General features: G+C 36.0%; 1 protein-coding gene across 1 annotated transcript in view; it reads right to left on the bottom strand.

The window, feature by feature from the left end:
• The window catches only part of Mbd5 (methyl-CpG binding domain protein 5), a 367,675-nt gene that overhangs the window by 156,535 nt on the left and 188,093 nt on the right, over nucleotides 1–23,047 (bottom strand). The gene's annotated exons all lie outside the window — the stretch shown is intronic.

Below are 23,047 nucleotides of genomic sequence, written 5' to 3'. Positions count from 1 at the left end.
TACACAAAACAATAAATGTAATACAACATGAGTAGCCATGTAACTAGGAATTCCAAGCCCAAGTCTTTGATAAAGCTTAATACTGCTTTGCGAAAAAAGCCTTGAACAGAAGGAACATATCTCAATATGATAAAGGGTATGTTACAAACCTATAGCAAACATTATACTAAATGAGGAGAACCTGAAAGCAGTTCCACTGAAACCAGAAATAAGAGAAAGGTATCCATATAATGTTTAAAGTCTTAGCTAGAACAAGAAGATAAGAAAAAAGAAAAGGGATGCAAATATGGAAGGGAAAAAAAGTCTGTGTCCGTATTTGAACATGACATAACCCTATACTTAAAAGCTCCTAATGACTTCGCAAGAAAACTCTTCAACATGATAAAAACTTTGAGCAAAATAGAAAGAAACAAAATGAACAAAATGAACATATGAAAATCAATAACCATCCTATATTCCAAAGTGACCTTTCTGAGAAAGGATTAGAAAAACAAAGCCCATTATAGCAGATGAAACAATACTTAGGGGAGGAAACATCCACAGAGGGTAAAGACCTCTACAGATGAAACCTAACAACACTTAAGGAAGGAAGTTAAGAAGACACTGTAAGATGTAAAGACTTCTTATGCTGATTGACTAGCAGAAATAATAGAAAAATTGTTAGACTAAAAGTGACCTATTGATTCAACATAAGCCCTGTCAAAATTTCAGTGACAGTCTTTACAAAATAAGAAAAAAAGTGATTCTAAAATTTTTATGTAAGCACAAAAGATCCTCCTGAAAAGCAACAATATTAGAGGAGAAAAAGCATTAGTAGAGGCATTGGAATACACGATTTGAATTATATTATAAGCCACAGTAAGAAAAACAGATATGTAGATGAATGAAACATAACAGACCTTCCCCAAATAAATTCAATCAGCTACGTAAATTTAATTTTCAATGAATGATTCCAATTTCTTCAACAAATGGTGCTTGTAAAACTTGTACAAAAATGAAATTACAACTCCTTTGCTCTGTACAAAACAAATAAAAAATACACAAAAGGCATTAATGTGAGACTAAGCCCTTTAAAACTGCTACAGGATAACAAAAGTGAAACACCTTAAGATTTAGGCATAGGTACAAACTTTCTGAAAAGACAGTACAAGGAAATAATCACCAGAGACAGATTACATGATGTGTGTGTCTGTGGTGGCGGGCATGGTGGTTTTTGTACTGTTAATGCTCTCTCTGATATATCCTTGGCAAGTTTTTGTTTCCCATATTGCATAATCTATGAAAATGAAACACCAAGAAGTCAAATTAGACAGTAAGTACATGGGCTAATAAAATAAAGAGTTCTTTTCAATTCTCAAAATAAATATAAATTGTCAATAACTATTTGAAAAATATTCAACATCACTAGCCCTCAGGGGAATGGAAATGAAAACTGCATTGGCTCACAGTGCCAGGCATGGATTCCTTACTATTGAGCAAACCTTAAGTCCAACTGGACAGCTGATGGTTGCCACCATGATATATGTGCCATTATTGCATCTTCACAGATATCTTCTAATGCTTGTGGTTTGAGGTGATAATAGTTGGGTAAAAATAGTAATCGCTTCCCCCACCCCCTCCAAAAAATCCCCACAGCACTTTCTGGCACTATAAAAGCTATCTCTGAATTATTAAGCTTTCTGGTTAGATTCAGCTCAATTCTGGATCCTCCTCCTGTATTCAAACTGCATGTAGTCTTCAGCAATAGGAACTTGCCTTCATCTTCTTGGAGATAACAAAAGGAAATACCATTAGCTTATACTGTTTTCAGAGTTGCATAGACTCCCCTTACCAATAGCTGGGAAGAGGGTTTTTTTTGTGTTATTTGGGATTTTGTTAGATAGTCTAAGGTTCACATTATCACTACAGGTGGCCTAACTTCATTTAAACACACACACACACACACACACACACACACACACACACACACACATTCTATAAGTAATTTAAGGCAATTATAAAACCATACGATTCTCTACGGCTTTGTCACAGATCCTTAATGTTATTTATCCCTCATCTTTGCCCTCTGCCTCAGTACTGTTCTGCTTTCCCCTTCCCAGCTAAAGCCCTGATGGTTTCCATTTCTCCTCCATAGTACCTGGTCCCCTTTATTCTACTTCCCTCTCGAGAGCGCCTTCCACCATGGTGCATTCTACTCTCTTGGTTTTATAATCACATCTGAGGATTTAGAGCTAGCATCAACAAATGCATGTTTATCTGAGCCTTGGTTACCTTAATATATTTTCAAGTTCCATCTATTTACCAGCAATTTTCATGATTTCGCTTAAGTGAGCTTGAAAGACCCATCCAGAATGTGGGTAGCACTATTCCATAAGCTGTAGTCCTGAACTAAACAAAGCAGACAAAGTGAGTAGTTTGTCTAGTTTTTGTTTTATCTTATATTGTAATACCATCTCTTATTAGAAGCTGGTCTTTTTAAAAAAGTGTTTCTGCCTTCCTAAGAATAGGTGGCACCCATTCTTCAAGCATGAATAATTGCTGAAGTATTTCTGAATATTAAAAGTATTAAGTAAAGGAAACTACTCACAAAAGACCAAAATAGTATTATTCCATTAATAAGAAATACGAAAATTGGCAGGTATGTAAATAGAAGAATGATTAATGGATGCAAAGCTGAGGTGTGTGGGTAGGTTGAAAACTGGAAGCAAATAAAACATTATTTATTGTTATTTGGACCAGATACTTTTTGGGTTGATGAGAATGTTCTAATAAATTCTCTGTGGTAAAAATTGTTGAACTGTGTAATATAAAAAAGTCAGTGAATTATATACTTCATATTTATTTATTTTAACTGAAAATAGATTCTTTTCTCATATAATATATCCTGATTGTAATTTCTCCTCCCTTTATTCCTCCCAGTTCTTTCCTACCTCCCTTCGTAGCCAGATCCATTCCCTTTCCCTCTCTTATTAAAAAGACCAGTCTTCTGAGATAATAATAAAATATAAAACAAAAACTATCATATTAAAATTGATCAAGACAAACAGAAGGAAAGAAAAGAGCCCAACAGAAGGCACAAGAATTAGAGACCAACTTGTTCACTCACTCAGGAACTCCATAAAAACACTAAACTGGAAGACATAATATATACATAGTGAACCTGGTGGAGACCCATGTAGGTCCTGGGCATGATACTTCAGTCTGTGAGTTCATATAAGCTATGCTCATTTTAATTTAAAGGGTCTTGTTTTCTTGGTGTCCTCCATCCCCTCTGGCTCCTACACTCTTTATACCTCCTCTTCCATGGTCTTCCCCAAGTTCTGAGGGGAAGGATTTGATGAAGACATTCTCTCTCTCTCTCTCTCTCTCTCTCTCTCTCTCTCTCTCTCTCTCTCTCTCTCTCTCCAGAATATCTGGCTGTGGGTCTCTGTATTTGTCCCCATGTGATTTAGGGGGAAGGTTCTCTGATGATGGCTGAGCTAGGCACTGATCTATGAAGATAGTAGATGTTATTATAGGAGTCATTTTATTACTAGAGATTTTGTTTTGTTTTACTTTCTTTTCCTTCAGTTCCTTGAGCTCTCTAGTCTCTGGTTCTTGGTCAGACAAGCAGTGTTGGGTATGGGTTCAACTTTGTGGATGGGTCTTAAGTCAAATCATTTATTGGTTCTTTACTCCTACAAGCTTTTTGTCATCATTGCCCTAGTATATCTTGCAGGCAGAGTATCATTGTACATCAAATGGTTTGTGGTTGGGCTGGTGTTTATGTTTTTCCTTTGGTAGCATGCAGAGTACCTTCTTGTACCAAAGATGCTAGAACATAGGGTGAAGGCTCTATGTAGGCACCAGCTCTGCTTCTACTTCTCCCTGTTCAATAGTTGTGTAGGTGTTGTCTTCAGAAATTGGGCCTTGTTCTAAGTTTGTGAATAGCAACTTACTGTCTTGGCAACAGCCTGGGTTGTTTAAAAGAGTAATCTATATAAAACATGGATTATACAGTAATAAAATGTCACATATATTTAAAGTAATTAATGATATAAGTACATTAGTGTATTAGAATTTTGCATCATTTCTGCAACATACCTGACATAAACAATTTAGGAGTGGAAGGACTACATGGTATTAATATTTCTGAGGTTTCTGTTTAGTCTTGTCTGTAGATTTTGTACCTGTGGTGAGCTGGTGGGAGCATTTGGCAAAGGCTTCTAACTTCATGGCAGACAAGAAGCAAAGAGGGAGACTAGCTGAACTACTTGGCTTTCTACTCTCCTCCCTTGTATTTCATCTGGGTCTCTAGCCTATGGGACATTTTAAGCACATTCAGAGTAGTCTTCCCACGTAGGTATATGCTGGGAAGATGGTTCAGTTAGCAGTGTCTGCTGGCAAGCATGATGACCTGAGTTCTAATCTTCAACACCTACTAAAAGTGCAAGTTTGTAACTCAAGCAAATGGATGTAGAGATAGGCAGAAACCTGAAACCCATGTAGCTGAATTGATGAGCTCCAGGCTTAGTGAAAACCTGTCTCAAAAATATGGTGGGGCCAGTGAGATGGGTCAGAGTAAACATATTGGTTGCTAAGTCTTATAACCTAATTTCAATCCCTGGGACCCACATGGTGGAAGAAAAGAACTGATTCCCATTAATTGTCCGCTAACCTCACATGTGGGAACAGACACACATATACATTAAATAACAGATAAATAAATGTTTAAAAATGGTGAAGAGGGTTAAAGAAAGACACTTGAGGTTGACTTCTGACCTCCATATTCAGGTGCACACAGATACACCTGCAACCACCACTGTTAATACACATATATTTCACACGAACACCATGTATGAACATATACAAGAATTCATTTCATGCTTCAGGTAAAACACAACATAGGCTTCGGTATATTTGATCAGGTTGAAAGACTGAGGAATAATTAGTTATGGCTGGTTTCATGAGAAGAAAATGATGAACACATTTTCAGGAGTCTGGGGTGGCCACACTGAAAACAGACACACATTTGATGGTTCTTGTGTTTATAAGGGAAGGGAAGGGCTGTCAAGGTATGAAAGGCTCACTGCATCTGACCAGGTATCTAGATCTGTAAACCTTCTGCTTCCCTTCTCTTATTCTGAAGCACCCGATAGCTATCAAAAGGTAAGAATCTCAATTTTAGGAAATATGTCTTTCCCAAAATAAAATTTTAAGTATTCAATTCTTAGGTTAAAAAAAGTAACTTGATTTTTCCATTCTAAAAATAAATTATTTAATAATTCAAATACATGTAAAAATGAAAGAAACTCAACAGGGAAAGACCAAGAACTGCTAAATAGTTGATCTTTTGCATATTTTGAAAGATGATTTCTATAACTTTTTATTGCAAAAGCAGTGATAATATTAAATTATATATGTATTTTAGCAAGTCTGTATTTTAAAAATTCCTTTTAAACAATGCGTATAATAATAACATAATGCCCTGTGATTTGCCTATTACAGTTCACCACTGTGTATCATTTGAGTGGTTTCCAGGCTCAGTTATTAATAATGTTTCATGTTTTCTTTGGTTGATGATCTTTCTTTCTGCAGAATTTTAAAATGAGTTCAGAAGAGAATATTTGGTATCTGGTATACATACTCTCTCTCCAGAGACTTTTACCCTATATCAATTAGCATAGTAATAAAACACTTGTTTGTACATACTTAGACAAACACATCCTACCTTCATGGTATTATCTTCTTATATATTGTAGTAAGTATCTGACATTCTAGTTATAACCTATAATGGAAGAATAACTTATTATAATTTTTTTAGGTGAGGAAATAGTAATCAAATTTTGAATATGTCAATGGATTCAACTTATCAGCCCTTTTAAAATCAGATAACATCTCAAAAGTCTAACTGGCAATGGAGCCTTTAACGCATGAAATTTTGGGAATATTACAAGTGCAAATCAAAAGGAATCAAGATTATTTTGGAAAAGTATACATTTCTATCTGTTTCAGTCAAGTCAAGAAACATTTTGGACATGTCTTATGAACAAGGCATTATATGTCAGAAAGTATGACAGATTATACGAGGCTTACAGATTGTTTGGGAAGCCACAAAATACTTCAATAACTATATAACATTTAAATAACTGGACGTGCCTGGACTGAATCTTCCAGGCTGAACTCAATCCCCAGGGGAGTCTTTGCCCTGGAGGAGATGGGAAAGGCGGGGGAGGGGGGGAAGAGGAGGGAGGACAAGGGAATCCATGGCTGATATGTAAAATTAAATTAAATTATAAAATAAAAAAATTATATAAAAAAAGAGAGTTTTAGAAACCAGCAGAGACAAGTTCCCATCATGCCCCCGACTTCCCTTCTGGACCAGAGAGCGCACATCCTACCCTGGACTTCCTGTCTGGACAAAAGCTCCCATCCTTCCCCAGACTTCCGGTCCAGATAAGAGCTTCCATCCTGCCCCGGAGTTCCCATTTGGATAAGAGAACTCCCATCTGGACAAGAGAGAGAGACTTCCTGAATCTGTCAGCTCTTTCTGAACCAAGTACATTGATAAGACCAAGAAGGAACCACAATGAGATGGACAGACGTCAAGGCAGAAGTACATACAAGAAAATGAAGAGCAATACAGCATCACCAGAACCTAGCCCGCCTCCAACATCTAGACCTGAACATCAAAAATTGGAAGAAGCAGAAGAAAGTAGCCTTATGAGTAACATCATGAAGAAGGTAGAGGCTTGTATAGAGGAAAAGACAAAAAAATTGGAAGAACGTTGTAAACAACTAGAGGAAAGGGCAAACAAATTAGAAGAAAACAATAAAGTCCTGCAAGAAAACAATAAAGTCCTGGAAGAAAACAATAAAGTCCTGGAAGAAAACAATAAAGTAATGAAAGAAAATCATGAAAAAGCAATGAAACAAATAAAGGAAACAGTCCAAGACCTGAAAAGGGAAATTGAAAAAGTAAAGAAGACACAAACAGAGGGAATGCTGGAAATAGAAAACCTGAGTAAAAGATCGGGAACTTCAGATACAAGTATAACCAACAGAATGCAAGAGATGGAAGAGAGGATCTCTGGCATTGAAGATACAGTAGAAGAAATAGTTTCATCAGTCGAAGGAAACACTAAAGCCAACAAAGTCATGAACCAAAATGCCCAAGAAATTTGGGACACCACGAAAAGACCAAACCTAAGAATTATAGGGATAGAAGAAGGTGAAGAATACCAACTCAAAGGCACAGAAAATATATTCAACAAAATTATAGAAGAAAACTTCCCCAACTTAAAGAAGGAAATGCCTATGAAGATACAAGAAACCTATAGAACACCAAACAGACTAGACCCCCCAAAAAAGTCCCCTCGACACATAATAATTAAATAACTAAATGTACAGAATAAAGAAAGAATATTAAGAGCAGCAAAGGAAAAAGGCCAAGTGACCTATAAAGGTAAACCCATCCCCCCGATTTCTCAATGGAGACTTTGAAAGCCAGAAGGACCTGGACAGATATAATGCAGACACTAAGAGACCATGGATGTCAGCCCAGACTAATATACCCAGCAAAACTTTCCATCATCATAGACGGAAGGAACAAGACATTCGAAGACAAAGCCAGATTAAACAATACCTATCCACAAACCCAGCCCTACAGAAAGCACTAGAAGGAAAATTCCAATGAAGGAAGTCAGATACACACTCGAAAACACAGGCAATAGATGAAGCCACAACAGTAAACCCCAAAGAAGAGAAGTACACAGACACTACCACCAAAAATAACAGGGATGAACAATCACTGGTCGTTAATATCCCTTAATATCAAAGGACTTAATTCACCTATAAAAAGACATAGGCTTAGAGAATGGATACGAAAGCAGGACCCATCTTTCTGCTGCATACAAGAAACACATCTCAAATTCAAAGACAGACACTACCTAAGAATAAAAGACTGGGAAAAGACTTTCCAATCAAATGGTCTTAAGAAACAAGCGGGTGTAGCCATCCTGATATCCAACAAAATAGACTTCAAACTAAAATCAATCAAAAGAGATCAAGAAGGGCATTACATCCTCATCACAGGAAAGATCCACCAAGATGAAGTTTCAATTCTGAACATTTATGCCCCAAACACAAGGGCACCCACATATCTAAAAGAAACATTACTAAAGCTTAAACCACATATAAAACCCCACACATTAATAGTGGGAGATCTCAACACCCCACTTTCACCACTGGACAGATCTCCCAAATCGAAACTTAACAGAGAAATAAAGAACTTAACTGATGTCATGACCCAATTGGACCTAATAGATATCTACAGAACATTCCATCCTAACAAGAAAGAATATACCTTCTTCTCAGCACCCCATGGAACTTTCTCTAAAATCAACCACATACTTGGCCACAAAGCAAATCTCAACAGATACAAAACAATCAGAATAACCTCCTGTGTTCTATCAGACCACCATGGTTTAAAGCTAGATTTCACCAACAACAAAAACTACAGAAAACCTACAATCTCATGGAAACTGAATAACGCTCAACTGAATTACCAATGGGTTAAGGAAGAAATAAAGAAAGAAATTAAAGACTTCCTAGAGATCAACGAAAATGAAGACACCACATACCCAAACTTATGGGACACTATGAAAGCAGTGCTAAGAAGGAAATTCATAGCACTAAATGTCCACATAAAGAAGTTGGAGAAATCCCACACTAGTGACTTAACAGCACACCTGAAAGCTCTAGAACAAGAAGAAGCAAAGTCTCCAGGAAGAACAGACACCAGGAAATTATCAAAGTAAAAGGTGAAATTAATAAATTAGAAACTAAGAGAATAATACAAAAAATTAATGAAACAAAGAGTTGGTTCTTTGAGAAAATCAACAAGATAGACAAGCCCTTATCCAAACTAACCAAAAGACAGAGAGAGAGAATCCAAATCAACAAAATCAGAAATGAAAAGGGGGACATAACAACAGACATTGAGGAAATCCAGAGAATTATAAGGTCATATTTCAAAAATCTCTACTCCACAACACTGGAAAGCCTAAAAGAAATCGACATTTTTCTGGATAGGTACCACATACCTAAGTTAAATCAAGACCAGATAAAACTATTTAAATAGTCCAATAACCCCTAAGGAAATAGAAACAGTCATTAAAAGTCTCCCAACCAAAAAAAAAAAAAAAAAAAAAAAAAAAAAGCCCAGGACCAGATGGTTTCAGCGCAGAATTCTACCAGATCTTCAAAGAAGAGTTAATACCAATACTTTCTAAATTGTTCCACATAATAGAAACAGAAGGAACATTACCAAACTCCTTCTATGAGACTACAATTACCCTGATTCCTAAACCAAACAAGGATGCAACAAAGAAAGAGAACTATAGACCGATCTCCCTCATGAACATTGATGCAAAAATACTCAATAAAATACTGGCAAACAGACTCCAAGAACACATCAGAACAATTATCCACCATGATCAAGTAGGCTTCATCCCAGGGATGCAAGGGTGGTTCAACATATGAAAGTCCATCAATGTAATACACCATATAAACAAACTCAAAGAAAAACACCACATGATCATCTCACTAGATGCAGAAAAGGCATTTGACAAAATCCAACACCCCTTCATGATAAAAGTCTTGGAGCGATCAGGAATCCTGGGCTTGTTGCATAAATTAGCTGTTTGAAACCTGGGACTTATGTAGGTACACTTGGCTCAATCTGGGAGGAGGGGACAAAAAAAATAAAAAAAAAAAAAAAAAGAGAAAAAAAAAGAAAAGCAAAAAAAAAAAAAAAAAAAAGAAACCAGCAGAAACATAAATAGAAGTTTCCAGAAGCTGCAAGAGAAGGAGAGGAGAGAAGGAGAAAGGAGGAAAGATGGAAAGATATCTGTCATCCCTCTCTCTCTCTTTACGTTATTTATTGCTTATTTTTAAAATTTTTAATTGAAGCAGTGTTGGGGTTTAAGATTTTTTTTTTTCAACGTAGGCTTAACATGAAGGCTAAGAGAAAGACAAGTGCTCAGAACAAGAATGGGTGTAGGTTTCTCAAAGAATCTGATCTCTCGATCTCTCTCTCTCTCTCTCTCTCTCTCTCTCTCTCTCTCTCTCTCTCTCTCTCTCTCTGTGATTTTCCTGTGGTAGTTTTTTGAGGGTTGGTTTTAACATCTTAGAAACCATTCATAGCCCCCCACCCACCCAGATACTGACAAAACTTCCTGTTACTTCTCTACAAACCACTAATAAATTATCTGCAGATAAATTACAATAAATTCATCCTTGTATTTAGTTACTCACATCCCCTATGGCTCACCTAACACTTTCATTAAGAACTTTTCCTTGGTATATACTTGGTCTTGGACAACCTTTCTACTGTCACAGTGAGTCAGTTACTATCTATCAGGTTATTTCATTTTGTGTCTGTCACATATAAAACTTTTTTTTTTTTTTCTAGTTTACATTCCCACTAGCAAAATACTTTTTTTGGACAGCAAATATTGTTCACTTCGAATTACTTTGATGAAATCAGTTCAGTTTTTAAGGTGTGAATCTTATACTTACACACACACACACACACACACACACACACACACACACACACACACTTTTAGCACTTTAAAGTCATAGTGTGGGGATGGAAAGGTTTCTCAGTGGTTAGAAGTACTGGTTGCTCTTCTAGGTGACCTGGACCCACATGGCAGCTCACAATTTTTTCAAACTCCAGTTCCAGGGGATGCAATGTGCTCTTTTGGCCTCTGCAGCCATGTGTATGGTATACAGGCAAAATAACCATACATGTTTTTAAAAGTCATATTTGATATATAAATGCTTTAGAAAATAAACTTGACCATCTTAAGACTCTACCATATAGAAAACTATTCTCTTTATTCAGAAAAGATAGGGAGTTTACCATTATTTGAATATTCAATAGAGGTTCTCATATTACTAAATGGTCCCTACTCAAACATCCCTTCTCAGAAATAAAGGGCCTTTTTAACTTTCATGTTAGAAGCTTTGTTGGTCAATTTTATCTAACTATTAGGTAACGTATCTGTTTAGGGTTTTGCATTCTACAGCTGAAAATAATTCAATGTACCTTACCTCAAAATTAGTACTGGTAAAGACACAGAATTACACAGAGTGAACAACATTGAGAAAAATCCCCAAGGATTAAGATTCAGTGGATGTTCAATGGAGATTAATTTGGATATCAAAAGACTGGAGAGGTCATTAGAAAAGTAGAAAAAACCAAAACAACCTTGAGTGATATCTTAAAAAGAAATCTTGTTAAAATCACATATTATGGATATATATCTATGGATATGACACATTGTGTCATTAACTTTTTTTGGAAATTGTAAAATAGAAAATCAAAATGTTATTCTTTTTTTTTTTTTTTTTTTGGCGAATTTTCTCTGTGGCTGAAAAATTCCATTTAATCAGTTCCTCTGTTGTAGGCTGCCTGTGTGGGTTTTGCTGTTGTGAAAAGGATAAACACTGATGTGCAAGTATCTCTGTTGATATGTTGACTTCATATCCTTTCTGTGAACAGCCAGGATCGGTACAGCTGGTTCATACAGTAGGTATAGTGTCAGTTCTTTGGGGAACCTCCTCACTGATTTCCACATTGGTTCCTCTAGTTTACATTCCTGTTAGCAGTGTATAATGGTTACCTTCTGCCCATGTCCTCTCTAGTGTCTGTTGTCTTTTTAGTATCTGCAATTCCGACTGAGGAAAGATGGAATTTCAGTGTACTTTTAATTTTCATTTCTCTGAAAGCTAGTAGGGTGAACTCCCCCCACCCATGTGTTCAGAGGATGTTTATGTTTCATATTGTGAAAAATCCCATTCACTTCATTAATACACTTACTGACTGTACTTATTATAGTATTGCTATTAATCCTCTGTCAGACATTGTCTTAGTTACTTTTCTACCGATGTGTAAAACACCCTGACCACGGCAACTTATCAAAGAAAACATTTAATTTGGAGCTCATGGTTAGTGAGGGTTAGAGTCCATGATAGTGGAGCAAAAGCATTGTGTCAGGATAGCTGAGAGCTTATATGTTGATCTCCAAGTTGCAAGCAGAGACAGCAAGACACTGGGAATGACAAAAGTCTTTTAAGACTGTAAAGCTGTCCCCCAGACACATCTCCTCCAATAAGACCACACCTAATTCTTCCCAAATAGGCCCACCAATTGGGGACCAAGTATTTCAACTCCCATTTTGTAGCCAATCATTGACTTTGATTAGCTGTAGCTGTATAGAAGCTTTGTAATTTAATGAGGCCACATTTACCAAATTGTTAGTATTACTCTTCCTGTGCAACTGGAGTCCTATTCAGAATATCCTTGCCTCTGTGTACAGCTTGAAGTGTTTTTGTTTTACTTAATAGTTTCAGAATTTCAGGTCTAAGATTGAGGCCTTTGTTACATTTAGAGTTGATTTTTCGGCAGGGTGAGACAAAGTTATGGTTTCTTTCTTCTACATGTAGAAAGTCAATTTTTCTGGCACCATTTATTGAAGAGGCTATCATTCCTCCAAGGAATATATTCAGCATGTTTGCCAAAAATCAGGTGACTGTAGCAGTTTAGTTCCTTAACCTAGTCCATCAATCTGTTTTTTTTTTTTAAATTTTTTATTTTTGTGCCAGTGAGTATTATGCTGTTTTTGTTACTCTGGTCCTAAAGGAACCTAAAATCAGGTATGGTTACACTTGTAGCATTATTTTATTCTTGCATATTTTGGTTACCTGACATCTTTTGTACTTCCATAAACATTTTAATTTTATTTTTTCTATTTCTGTGAAGAATGGTATTAGAATTTTAGTGAAAGATACACTGAATTTTTACATTTATTTTGGGAATTGTTCCAAATTCATGTTAATTGTTCTTATTCATGAGCACAGGGATTCTTTCTCTGTTTAAGTATCTTGTTCCTTGTCTTTATACAGTGTGTAAAACAAAACTGATTCTTCAAAATGTACAACTATACTTAGTTAATTCATCTATGACACAGATGCAAACCTTAATTAAATGTGCTTGTAAGCAAAGGATCCATAATTTTGATAGAGTGTTAGATATCCATTTTACAGTGTAGATGTAAATGTAATATCCATTATCTTTGCTTATATCATGATAGATTTCAGTGCAGAGAATGTAGGGAGTAGGGTAAAGACATAATTAAAACACATCTGAAAAAACCTGGGACTGCAAAGTCTGGAAGATTAAAATCAATGAGAAATTGAATGGTAATTCTTCATCCCAGTTTAGAGACTGAAACACAGAAGAAAAATGATCATAATCCTCATTAACTGCGCTATGATATGTTTCAGTGCTGAAAATTTTGTAGGTTGAAATATTAAAAGTGAAATAAGACATATATAGAAAGTCAATACATCGGCCGGGCGGTGGTGGCGCACGCCTTTAATCCCAGCACTCGGGAGGCAGAGGCAGGCGGATCTCTGTGAGTTCGAGGCCAGCCTGGTCTCCAAAGAGAGTTCCAGGAAAGGCGCAAAGCTACACACAGAAACCCTGTCTCGAAAAACCAAAAAAAAAAAAAAAAAAAAAAAAAAAAAAAAAAAAAAAAAAAAAAAAAAAAAGAAAGTCAATACATCATGTAGAAGAAAATCCCCCAAATCATTTACATAGTGGTAAAATAATCAATAGTAGCATGTCATTATAGTAAGATAATATGTTCATTGATAAGAAAGGAAGTAAGTTTATGTTAAGTACTTCAACTACTAAACCCAAAAAGAGATTTCCCATTTAATCATAGCTATATATTATAAATGAAGCACTGTTGTTTGTTTACCTCAAAATAAGGTGGTAAAACAATTGGTTCCTAATCTTAAAATTTATTGAAAGTTTAATTAAATTCTATTGCATTCTGAAGAATAAGAAAAATGAATGAAGTAGCCAGGTATAAACATGTAATGAATGGAAGTGTAACCCCTACTCTTGACAGCTGGAATATGATGTCATGGGTAGTTGCGGTTAGAGATTATCATTATGCAAGGGAAGTCAGGGATTTAGATCTTAACATAATATTTTCTAACTTTAGAAAATTATGGGAGGATAATGGTTTGCAAATATTGTGTTATGGTTATGTAAGATCTATATTTACAGTAAGGAAAAAATTCAAACATTTCAATACAGTTTGTGTGTGTGTGTGTGTGTGTGTGTGTGTGTGTGTGTGTGTGTGTTGTTCAGCAGTTTCCTCTGAGATAAAACATCTTAGAAATAAATCCTTATGACTCAGAATGTTTAGAGGGAGGATCATTAAGACTCAGGAAGTAAACAACCCAAAAGCTTCGGGAAATCCATTCTCCAAAAAATGACCATGCACACTATGCCCACTGTCTCCAAACTTGCAGCAAAACTGCTGAGAGACATGGTTAGACAGCTAACTGCCTTGAAAGAGGCTTAGACCACCTGAGCTACCCAGAAAATATCCCCTCCAACCTGGTGAGCTGCATATATGTTACACAGTACACTTTAAGTTTCCAACTTTTGTGAGCTCAAACCCATACTAGGATGGGCTTCTGGAGAGACAGCTGTCTTCGAGTAACCCACATTTCTGCAAGTAACCTTTCACCCTTACCTCTGTAATGAACAGAGTAAAACTCAAGGGTTCACTAGTTGGACTTCGGCGGTATCCTTTGCTCTGTCACTGGTTCCCTATGATTGATGAGTGGATGTTTGTTCATATTTTCCAGGAACAGAGTTACACAACATTGTCAGTAACTTTACATATGACAACTGAGAAGTATAAGATCATTTTCGTCAGCTTTGATTTCCAAGTGGTTTGATATTACATTCAAAACAGAAGAGAAACAATAAGCTATATGTGTACCTGAATTCACAAACATTTAATAAAGAACAATTGCTCCTCTTATTGTTTACCACTATAAAGGAGCCTGCACTGTTCTTCCTACAGTTACCTCTTAGCTAACCAGAATGACACAGTGCTGGGAACAAATATGTCCATTTGCTACAGAAGCAGATGGCAAAAGTAGCCGCTTTAAAATGTGATCAAGTATGAATGCTCTATTTAGTATTTTGTTTGAAGTCTCGGATTTTAGGTTAATGCAACTTTAATCAAGGGAGGAAGGACCAGACAGCTGCTGCAGACCTAGTTTACTGCTTATGTTTCTGTAGTGGGAATGTTAACAACAAAATACACAGCAACATGATAATGAACTTTTAATCTCTATCAAGGCTATGAGGAAAAAGTCACTCATTTTATTATATGGAGTTCAGTGTTAATACACAACCTTAATGGACAACAACTAGCCAATTTCTGGAAAAGTCTAAAATGCACTTAATACTTTAGATCCTGATTATGGTGATAGTTATACAAGGCTATGCAAGTACTAAAATTTACAGAATTCAAGAAAATGAAGAAAAGGTCATACAAAATAATTAAAAAGAAAAGTCCAAATATAAGGGCACATCCTTTTAATTCTAGTACTTTGCAGGAAGTGGCAGGAGGATTTTGAATTTGAGTCTAGTATTATTTATATAATGAGGCATTATCTTAAAGGAATCAATAATAAATAAATAAGGAAAAATAATAAAAAGTAAATGAATTCATACCTATACCCATTCATACCCATACAGTAGAGGTGACAGTGAGGACAATTTACATCATCATGTCATATAACTTCATAACCACTCATTTGGGATAAGGACTAGTTTCTACCTTTTTTTTTTTTTTTTTTTTTTTTTTTTTTTAACAGAGAAGACACCGAGGCTCCCTGTGAGTGGAGGTGAGATGCCCAACTCAGAATAACAGTGAGAACATCAAAAGAGCTAGAGTTGCACAACCAGACCTAGATTTGAGGGCTGTTTCTTATTTCCAAAAGTGCAGGATCAGTTGGAGATCCAACAGAGTTTTCGGGCTCTGGATTACTTGCTTTTCTTACCAGCTCCATGAAGCTACCTTATGTAATGAAGACAGGCAATCATGGTTTACATATGTAGTGAGTCACAGCTGATCCATTCTCCTACCTTATTTCACTTGCTTACCAGTACTCCAGTTATGTGGGTATCATTATCTCTTTGCTAAATAACAACAACAAAAACCTAACATTCAGAAAGTGATAAGTAGACAAGATCCTATAGCCCATAATGACAGAAGCCAAGCTGGAACACAGATGTTCTAACCTAGATTCAAATGATTTACTACTAACCCAGTTTACCTGATATAAATCTACACTGGTTTAAGAAAGAGATAAATAAAAAAAATTAAAAAAGGAAAGAGATACATAAGAATACTGTATCTGATACGTGTGTATAATTGCACACACACATGAACACATCTGTGAAGCCCATGGTCCACCTTGGGTGTCATTTCTGAAAGCTGTACTTGGTGATTTCGTAGACAGTGTCTCTAACTGGGACCTGCAGTTTAGTGATTAGGCTAGTCTGAATGGCCAGAGAGCTCCGGGGATTGGATTCTCTGCCTCATCCTAACTGAGGTTTTAAGCCTGGCTTACAAATATATGTAGGTGCTGGACATCAATCTCAGGTCCTCATATAGGTGTGGCAGGCACCTTACCAAGTAATCTTTGAAAATTTCACACATGTGTACATGAAATCATATCTACCACTCATTACTTTTTCCAGCTCCCCTCCTGAGACTTCCCAATGTGTCTCCCTTCCAACTTCATGTTCTCTCTTAAAAACCAAAACCAAAACAAAATCCACTGAGTTCAATTATTGATATCCATATGCCCATAGGTAGTGGGGCCATCCATGGGGGATGGGACCCTGCCAGTGGCTAGACACCCAAAGAAGAGTGATTTTTCTTCCCTTAGTAGTCAACAGCTCTGCAGCAGGAGCAGAAGCTCAGGACCTAGTCAAGGGCAAGGGCTAAATATTGAAAGTCAGTTTACAATGAAAAGAACATCCAGTAGTCAAAATTGCCTTCAAAAATAATTTACCTAACAAATAAAATTGGAACGTATTATGTGTATATATGGTTAACAACCCCAGTAATTTTCATTTCAAAGCACAAATTAATATTTCATATACACTAGGGTATATATCTTAAATGTAATTATATGCTTCATGTATTTCATAGGTGACTATAGGTGACAGCATACATATACACACATATATTTAATATACATATATACACATATATCTTACAACTCCACTGTTTAAATAATGTCATAAAAGCTCACTATGAGTTACAATACATGATAATGCTTTGTATGTTACTACATTAATCATTTAAAAATTTCCATGAGGTATATATACTTTTTTTAAAAAAACAAATGAGGAAACAAGGACTTAGAAAGTTGATTCTTACAGAAAGATGCATTCAGTGTCATCAGATTTTAAATCTATTCAATTTGAGTCTACAAGTCAACTCCGAGAATATGAACTGATATGCATATATGATATCTGGGCATTACATGAGATAGCAGATTGAACTGTATATATGCCATATATGACAGCTATGACAAAGACTGAGACCCTAATTTCCAAAACCTTATGTAGAAACTATATGGAGAGGAATTTTGGTCACAATGCTACTAGAAGTACACACTTAAGACACTTCTCTGACACAGATACTCAACAATCATGGGTGAAGTATAAATTAGAGACAAAGTAGAAGAGCTTTCCAAAAATCAAATAATATAGCTCACTAGGCATGAGGAGGGGCTATGACTGCAATTCTAGTATTTGGGAACCTGAAACAGAATGACTATGAGTTTGGTAAGTTCTAAGGCTAGCCTACACCCAGTAATACTGTTTAAAAACAAAGCTGCACTAAAAATAGAGACTGCCACATCACAGATCATAAATAGTAAGATTTGTTGAGTCTTACAGAGCATGAAATTGCACTGAGATGTGAGTTCCCTAACTGTGAAATAGGCTGATAAAGAATCTTTCGGAGTTAATTAACCCTTATATAAAATGCCTAGGTCCTAAAATCCAGGCCAATCAATCCACTCACTCAGTGACATGGTAAAGAGAAACACATAAAAATAGACCAAACAAATTCTAAAGCATTTGAGGAAAGCTATAGCTCAGAAAGCAAAAAGATACAAAAAAGGTAAGCGTCTGAAGACTTATAAAAAGGAAACAGAAAAATAAAGAAAAAATGCACATATAGAAAACAAAGTTTATGAAAATAAGAACTTATATTCATAAAAAAGAAGAAATAACAATTATGTAAAGTAACAAGAAATTGTATAACAAGACAAGAAAGACAAGAATAGTCATACAGAAAAACACAGCAAAAATTATTAGAAATAAACATCCACCAATTGTAAAAGAAAACCTCAGTAGACAATATAAACTGTATACCAGATATGGCAGAAACCACCACCAGTAAATTGGAAAACGGGACTGAGGAGTTCACAGAGATGAGAAGAAAACAGAAATAGCCACTGAAGTCACAGTGGCTGGAGGGCTTAATATATCAAATCAAATTTCAAAAACAATATAGAAGTTGTGCCATCACAGCAATGTTTAAGCAGGTAAGACCCAAGGTATTTCATGAATTAAAGACCAGTGACATACTTCAGGTGGAGAGCTCCATTAACGAAGTCAGAAAAAGATATAAATAGCAATTTATACCCTAAGCCACCTTAATTGATGCAATTGCCAAAATTATTCTCATTCTGTATGTAATTGGTTCTATATCTAGAAAACTCAGGCAAAAATAAATATAAGAAATTAAATTTGAATTCATAGCAAGTGTTAAAAGTGGGGGAAAGTGGCAATTATAAAGTATGTCAATATTTTAAAACACAGCTTTGATATACTGAAAAGCATATGGACAACACTGAGAAAATTCAACTCAGGATATTTGCATTCATACACACAGACACAGAAACACACACATGCATCCACCAAAAACAGAAATTACATGGTTCAAATTCCTGAGAAAATAGATTACAACATGGGAACTGATAAGCCTTTCTAAGAGGTACCATGTAGATTCATGTACCAAAACTACAGGTAATTCTTTTCAAGCACAAATACATGGAATACCAATGAAAATGGATCACACCTTGGTAAATGTAAAAGCATCTGAATCAGAAAAAATCAGACTCTGATTACAATGACCTAATGATTCACAGAATATTATGAATGGATTTCAAATGTTAAAAGGCAGAAGAGCCCACAGGAACAGTTATATTCACACGGCACTCTGGAAAAGGCAATACTACAGGGAAAGAAAATGAGTTGTCTAGGCCACGAAAGACTGGGAAGACAGATTGACTATAAATGAACATGACAGAGTCTTTGTGGTTGAGAAAAGTTCCATTTCATAAGTATGACAGAGAGTAAATGAGTGTGTACACATGCCAAGACTCAGAACTATACATTAGGAAGGTCAAAAGTTTTTACTTCTTATCAATTATATCTTAATCAACCCATTTAAAAATGCTCACTTTAATAAAAACATCAGTGCACTACCTTGTGTGCATTTATCAAATTAGAAAGACAAAACAAAAAAATAAAACAAAACAAAAAAAAATAACCTCAAACAAACAAACCAAGGGTTCCAATCAATAAGAAAGAGAGACAGGAAAAAATGCAAAAAAGGAGAATGATGAATATAAGAACAAAAATCATTCTTCAGCAAGACTGATGAAGAAAGAGTAGGCATAAACAACATTATGAATGAAAAAGGGGACATAGTTACTAAAAGGAGATATAAAAAGACATTAAACATATTAAGACATAGTCCTCAAAATAAAATAAAAAATTCACTAACAAGATATGTGCATTTACACACACACGCACACACCACATGTATATGTCCCTATCATAAACAGAAACTATACAGTTCAAATCCCTAAGAAAATAGATTTCAACAAGAAAATTGATAAGCTGCTTTTATAAGTACCTATAGATTCGTACCATAAATATGTGCATTTACATACACATGAATGTATATATCTATATGTACATATATTTGTATTTTTCATTCTTTGAAAAGGGTCTCACTGTGTATCCCAGGCTTGCCTAATATTCAGAGGTTCACCTGCCTCTGCCTGTAAAGTGCTAGAACTAATAACATGTGGCACTATGCACAGTTTTGCATGTTTATGCTTAGATGTTCCTTTGTAAAATTCAAATGAAAGGACAACATATTTCATAGTATCGCATAGTAAATAGCAGACTTTAGTGATATGTATTTGTCCTGAACTTTCACCAGAAATAGTCTTATGAGGTCTAGTAATTGCTCTCCAGTTGTTTTACCAATATAATTACTGTTCACTGAACCTGACCATACATACTGTATTCTCTGTAATACAATCCACTATAAGTATTGTGGGTGAGAAATGAGAATCACTTTTTAAAGGCATAAGGTTGAAGTAACAAGTAATTGTTCTCTGAAGTTACAGATTCAAATGTACCATAACTGGGTATGTTGAGCCCATAGAAAAACAATTTATCCTTCATTCTGTATTTAAAATTTCAATACTACACTCTACCAACAGTTCTGAAACCCTGGTACTGGTACCCATAAACACACTCATTAAGGATGAGTAAGAAAAGGCCATCAAGTGTCTAAAGAGAGGATCATTCTGAAGGTTCATGCCAAAAATTCCTCATGAAAAGTATTTCTGCCAAGAAAAAGAAAACCAGCTACAAAAGTCCTGCATGATAACTAAAGACTATGTATAACTCTTTGGTGAAGTTAAGAAAAAAGAATGCTATAAAAAGATGTTATTCAAAGAATTATAAAAACTTTGCTGTACAGTATATATATCATGTAGTAGTATTTTATCTCTCTTCGTTTTCTTGTATGTGCTAGCTGTTTCAAAGGATGGTAAAGAATATTTCTAGTGGTTTATCTTTGCTGTCAACTTGATACATCTGGAAAGAGGGGCTCTCAATGGAGGAACTACCACTTTTAGACTGGCCCGTGGACATATCTACAGAGAATTTTCTTGATTGTTAATTGATAGACAAGGGCCCAGCCGACTGTTGGCAGTGCCACTCCTGAGCAGGTGGATCTGCATTGTCACGGGGACAAGCCATGGTTCCTGCCTCTGCTCCCACTTGATATCCTGCGCTGATGTCGCTCAATGATGGACTGTGACTAGGAACCACAGGGTGAAATAAACCCTTTTGTTTTTGGTTAGTGTTTTATCACAGCAACAAAAGCAAACTAATACAATATTCTTAGGAGATACATGTTGAAGTGTTTAGGGAAAAAGTTAACAATCTCTGGTATTTACTCTCAAGAAGTTTAGTCAAATAACAGCAAGTAATGCATATATAAGAAAGTAATCAAACATGGATGTTAACTTTCAATCTATGATGGGGGATAAGTGATATTAATTACACTCTTTTTACAAATTTTTCACGGCTTTTACATGATTACAACATGAGGGAAAGGGATGGTCAAGCTGGAACAGGGATGGAGTGGGAGAGCAACGAAAGAGATACCATGATAGAGAGACATCATGGGAACAGGGAGGAACCGGGTGCTAGGTAAGTTCCCAGGAATCCACAAGGATGACCCCAGCTAAACTAGCAATAGTGGAGAGGGTGCCTGAACTGGTTTATCCCAGTAATCAGATCGGTGAATACCCTAATTGCCATCATAGAGCCTTTCTTCAGTAACTGATGGAAGCAGATGCAGAGATCCACAGCCAAACACCAGGCTGAGCTCCAGGAATCCAGATGAAGAGAGAGAAGAGGGATTCTATGAGCAAAGGGCATCAAGATCATGATGGGGAAACCTACAGTGACAATCAAACCAAACTAGTGGGAACTCATGAACTTTAGGACAACTGCTATGGAACCTGCATGGACTAAATTAGGCCCTCTGCATAAGCAAGACAGCTGTGTAGCTTGATCAGCTTAAGGGGCCCCCTGGCAATAGGATCAGGATCCATCCCTGGTGCATGAGCTGGCTTTCTGGAGCCCACTACCTATGGTGGGACACCTTGCACAGCCTTGAGGCAGGGGGAGGGTCTTGGACCTGAATGTACCAGGCTCTGCTGACTCTCAATGGAAGGCCTTACTTTCTTGTAGGAGGGAATGGGGGGAGGGTGGGTTGGGGTGAAGGCTGGAGGAGCAGGAGGAGGGAAGAGGGGGATCTGTGATTTATATGTAAAATGAATAAAAAAAATAAATTAACTGGGGCTGGAGAGATGGCTCAGAGCATTGACAGCTTTTCCAGAGGTCCTGAGTTCAATTCCCAGCAACCACATGGTGGCTCACAGCCATCTATAATGGGATCTGAGGTCCTCTTCTGGCACGCAGGTGTACATGCAGATAGAGCACCATATACATAAAATAAATATTAATAATTAAAAAAATAAAAAAGTAAAAAAGGATGAATGTCTAAGAAACATTTCTTATTAATACATATGTTTAAGGAAATGATTAAACTGAAGCTGTGGATTATATAAAACCAGAGAATATTCTTTTAATTAAAAATTAGGGTTAACTTATTTAGAATAGTAAAAATGTTTTAAGTAGTAAGTAGATGATTTATGAAGAAAGTTTTTAAAAATTCTATTAAGTTCTAACTGTTAAGAATGAAGTAATAAGAAGTAAAGAAGCTGCTTAAAATCCATAGAAATTAATTGCATGTCAATTGAGCTAAATTCTTTGGTTAAACTCTAATCTAAATGCTGCTGTGAAGCTGATTGTGTTATTAGATATGATTAACATTTAAGTTAGTAGACCTTGAACGAAGCAGTGTATTCTAGGTCTCATCCATGCATTTAAAGGCCTGTGAAGGAATTCTGTCATCAGACTGCCACAATCACTTCCAGCAATTCATTTAAGACTCCCTTTACACTCATTAGTGCTGTTTCTACGGAGAATCTTGACTAAAAGAGAAGACAGATTCAGAAGGTCCAGGAAATAAGAGCTAGAGTAGACACAAAGATAATGGGAGAAAAATAGAAGAAAATAATACCTGGAGTTTTCCTGAAAGGAAGGAAAGGTAAAATTTCAGAACGCAAGAGCTTACTCAAATGTAGTAAGAAAGCAACATACATGTAGACATTACAAATCAAAAGATTTGAAAGAGGTGTAAAGCAAAATCTTGCA

The sequence above is a fragment of the Peromyscus leucopus genome, chromosome 4, assembly GCF_004664715.2.
Source record: "Peromyscus leucopus breed LL Stock chromosome 4, UCI_PerLeu_2.1, whole genome shotgun sequence".
Lineage (NCBI taxonomy): Eukaryota > Metazoa > Chordata > Mammalia > Rodentia > Cricetidae > Peromyscus > Peromyscus leucopus.
This window is presented reverse-complemented; position numbering and strand designations above follow the sequence as displayed.